Source organism: Pinus tabuliformis, chromosome 1_2 (genome assembly GCF_031772625.1).
Source record: "Pinus tabuliformis cultivar Carrire ecotype Pingquan chromosome 1_2, CPIR1, whole genome shotgun sequence".
NCBI lineage: Eukaryota > Viridiplantae > Streptophyta > Pinopsida > Pinales > Pinaceae > Pinus > Pinus tabuliformis.
The window spans coordinates 602,204,925-602,209,517 of record NC_142298.1 but is presented as its reverse complement, the minus strand read 5'-3'; the positions used below and the strand labels follow the sequence as shown (position 1 = coordinate 602,209,517).

Sequence of the window (4,593 nt, the reverse complement as noted above, 5' to 3'; positions counted from 1 at the left end):
TGCCATTTGAATCACAACAGATGTAGATGTAGATGCAACGGGTATTAGATTTGCATCTGGCACATTGAGTCCTTTCTGCTGTGAATTGTTGCAGATTTCTAATCTTTTATTGGAACTGTCTGAAACAAGAAGATCCCAGACTTGTTCATTGTATATTTCAATCATTTGAATGGAAACCTCATATATAATGTATCCTTTCTTTGTTTTGATATCTGGAATAATTCATTCAAGGCTCGATAGTTCACACCCCAACTCTCCTCTGTAATCACCTTAGGACCAGTCATTATGTATGTCTTTCCAAAACCTGTTTTCCCATATGAAAAAATGCAAACATTGTAACCATCAAGAACAGATCTGATCAATGGCCCGGTATCCAAAAACACTTCCTCTTGAGTAGCAGATGCTCCAAACACTTTGTTGAATGTGAATGATTTACGTATATCCTTTCCTTGCTTTGCAGGATTTGCAATCATAATTTGACCATCCTCCCCAATATAATCCACTGTACTCTGACAGTTGGATTGGCCAGGCAAGAATGGTCTGACTCGGCAATACACCCTTATGCTTCCTTTCAGATCCTGCACTTGATTGTATAGTTGTCGATTTTCATCTAGAACTTGTGGTAGCCTACTGCAGCTTGTGCTAGTCCACGAATACGCTTTCCAAGATTGTACAATTGTTTATTCCATTCCATTTGCATGGATTGAAGACCTTCATTCCAATATGGTAAAGTTTCCTGATCTTGGGATCTACCTGTATCAGATGGCAATGCTTTCTGGACTGAGTAATCTTGAGCCTTCTGGTCCTCGTGGCCTTAATATTGACACTAGCATATTTCCCTTTATTGTTGAAATTTGGTTTCTCAGCAAATCTCCCGTCATGAACCATCTTCTCCAATACTCTACTTGAAAACCATGATATTCTTCCTCTCGTTCAACTTTAGCAGTAATTGCACCAGCATATGCTTCCAGTAAAATATCAGTAACCTCCTCCAGCTGAGAAGCTAAAACTGATTTCATTGAAGGTTCTAAAACATCTGCTTCCATTTTTAATTCTAGGATAAGCGATCCTAGCTTCCAAATTCTAGACCGTACTATCAGTTGGCAATACCAAGGTGTTATACCTTCAGGAGATGGATACCAAGAGTATCAGATATCTCTATAGAAAATAGCAGTGCGTACTACACTTGTGTAAGCAATTGAGATTTCACGAAGTCGTTCTATTTGTAACCGAAGTGGAAAGTCCCTTCCTACTACATAAGTTAGATGTTGGTTAACATAGGAAAATAACTCCTCCAACTCAGAAACTCGACTGTAAAACACTTCTACTTTCTCTCTATCCATCAACATTACATTTTCCGACTAGCTTTCTCACCAACTATCTGGACAAGATCCCAAAGAGAGCCACTAATTTCATTGTGCTGTAAATAAGTGTTTAGAGACTCAAGCCTGCTTTGTGGCCTAGCCTGGGCAGATGCATTATGCAGTTCCCTGAGTCGAATCATGGCAGCAAGTTTTTCACCATGTCCCATGATGGATTGTAAAGCTTCTCTCTGCCTCATTTGAAGCTATTCATGGCACTTGGAGGCAGCAAGAAACTGCAGAAATTGTTGATATCGGTGCTGCTTTTCTAAAAGCTGGGAAGATACAACAACCATTACTGCTATATTTGATCCTCTACTTGTTGTCTATTGTTTTTCAAGTGTGTCAACAATAGCTCGACTTGCACAGGTAAATACATTCATTTCCTCATGTCTTTCAAATGCACCAGCCTGATGGAGCTTTTCAAAAGCTCCTTCAATTTGCCCTGAGTTAAGAAAATTTTGAAATAGATGCCCAATTAAACTTTCTGCTTCGTCATCTTGGGTAGTACGCTAGCCAACTCCTTTCTGTATAGCCCTTTCTCCATTATCTCTGGCAATCCATGCCTCGGTACTTGCTCTTCGAAGAGAAAAATTACCTCCAACCACGAGGTTTTTGCCTTTCTTCTTCTACAACTCCTTCATTGGAGGTCCCTTTGTAGGACAAACTTCGTTCGAGTGGTTCAACACCACCCAGTAGAATAGCTTTTTCAGGGATTACCCATAAACCTGCTTTCTCTATGAGGACTATCCATGCACCTTCCTCACCACCACCCACCGACGAAATAATTGAGGCATCTAGAACCTTCCCTGCATCCCACAGTAACTCAAACTGATATAGGTATGTAGCTTCATTCCAATAGTGAGTAATGGTTGTTGTTCCATCTCCAGATAATATCATCATAGATCCAGCAGGCTTGCCACCTACTCGTGGAAAATAGGAAATCCTCCTCCACTTTTGATTTTGGAAAAATCACCCGAACTATAGCCTTTCTTTCATTTTTATTTTTTCTAGAAGCCAACCCATCACCTCTGATCTTTTGACCAGATGACTTGTAACACAATTTCAAAAGAGATTACTCTGGCATTTTGTTATGTTGTTTGTTCAAGAAGCTTCACAAGCTATCCCCGTAATGACATAAGGTAGCCCTAAAATGTTGAAAACTCTGAGAATCCATCACAAGAATTCTCACCCAACAATTAAATTAGTGTGGTGGCACTGTGGATGTCACCGTTCACGCAAGTGATTTAAACAGTTTCTATAGGGAATGTGTTTGTAAGCTCATGTGCAATTGAATATAGACCTTAACCTTAGCAATAAGCTGAGATTACATATACAACCACTATAATATGGCACCAAACCAGCCTGCTTATGAATTTGTAACTATACTGTCTTACATGATTAACAAAAATGTAATTAGACAAAACAAACAAATTTTAACAGATAATTAAAGCACAGAATAGCCGTCATCTACAAAGTCAACGTGGTCTTCAAACTTCCATTTTAGAATCTTATGTGAGGCCATATGCAGCAAAATTAACAGAGTGATCAGGCAGGCCAAGTTTAGGGTCAACATTTATGTGAGCTAAATACATACTACCAAGTCAGATATGGTGTCCAGAATGGTGGACAATTTTGTATGTTTCCTATGCAAAATCCATAGTGGTTCACAGTTCCTCTTACCAATCTCAAGGGCTAATGACATATACAGCCTCAAGGGTGAACTAGACCCCAACCTTGTTGGCCTCTGAGTTCTCCTCAAAAACATGCTTCCAATTTTCCCATGCTAGTGCCAAGTAAATTAAACTTCCATGGGCATCCAAAATGTCTTTATCACATTGGTGAAGGCACTTCTTTAAACCACAAATCTCCCTGAAAATGCAGTAGAAGTAGTGAGACCTAGAGGCTCTAAGATAAGGACCAATAGAGTCACCTTGATCCTAGGGAACTAGTGGGGTCACTCAGTGTCAAGTCCTCCACCAAAATGTGGAGCTCCAAACTAAACCCTCAAGCCAAACAAGAATGATCATGCTTATGTTTCAACATACCGATAACCCTTATTAAACAACCAATTTAAAAGCTAGAAATGATAGCCATCAACCCTGGGTAAGGCCATCAGGTTTCACACACAGGAATCAAATAATGCTAAAAATAAAAATTAAAAAAAATCACCAAATTGTAATGAAGGGGGGGCTCATGTCTATGGGATTTACCCCTCCACTCCTTGATATGCTCTTGAATTGGCAAGTGGAGGGGGATCCAAAAAAAAAAGAGCCAAAAACTTTTTTTAATGACCTCCATTAATTATTAATCATGGGAGGGGTTTGGTCAATACCTTAGCCCCATTGCAGTTGCTTATCAAAATTCCCCCTCCCAAGGCTGTTGGAAGCAGAATTCTTCCAGTAGAGGAATGTTTCAGAAGCATTTTTATATATACATATTTTAATATAATTGTTGCATATATATATTCAAAAGAAAACATGCAAAAAGTTGAGTCAACTACAGAAAACATGAAAACATATATTTAACTACTAGATTAATGATGATCATTAAAGCACCAACCATTTGGTACACAAATAACATCAATCATTTAGTAGTTATAGCATTATCATCAACCACAACCTTCAAGTTTCAACATATAAAACTTATCATCGACAAAAACTAATAAATAACGTCAACCATGAAATGAAGCAAAGAATCATATTCAATACCGAAGAGTTGTTAGATTCATTCAACAATTCAAACTTTAAAGGCAAGTTCAAATTTCAATCTTAAAAAGTCATATAATATTTACAAAATAGGCCATAATAAAAACAAATTACTAATTTCTAGGGACTGCTTTTAAACAACAAAAAGAGAGAGATCTAGTATCTACTAAGCTTTCTTCTTGCCACAAGAAACTTCTAATTTATTTTCCCATGATATATGAGGAAGAGGAGCAAGAGTAGGTGAAAGTGTTCATGTAACATGACCAGCAACTACATGGCCCCCATGTAATGCTAAACATTCTGAAGCTAAAGGAAAATCCCCTACATCTGGAAAACTACTAGCGGATGGGGGCGACGTGTTTTCTCCATGAATATAATCACCGAAAAGTTCAGCTTCCAAGAAATCTATAACCATGAATCCATCCTACAAACTAGCCTCCTTTGCATTGTTGTCCCTCATGACATTGTTGATCACCTCTGGTGAGTTTTGAGGTGTCTTAATGAAAGTTGTTCTTATGCGCACT

General features: G+C 38.3%; 1 pseudogene; it reads right to left on the bottom strand.

Annotated features, from left to right (window-relative positions):
• Positions 1 to 758: 758 nt before the first annotated feature.
• LOC149207075 (nuclear pore complex protein NUP133 pseudogene) lies at positions 759 to 2,430 on the bottom strand (annotated as a pseudogene).
• Between the last annotated feature and the right edge of the window lie 2,163 nt (positions 2,431 to 4,593).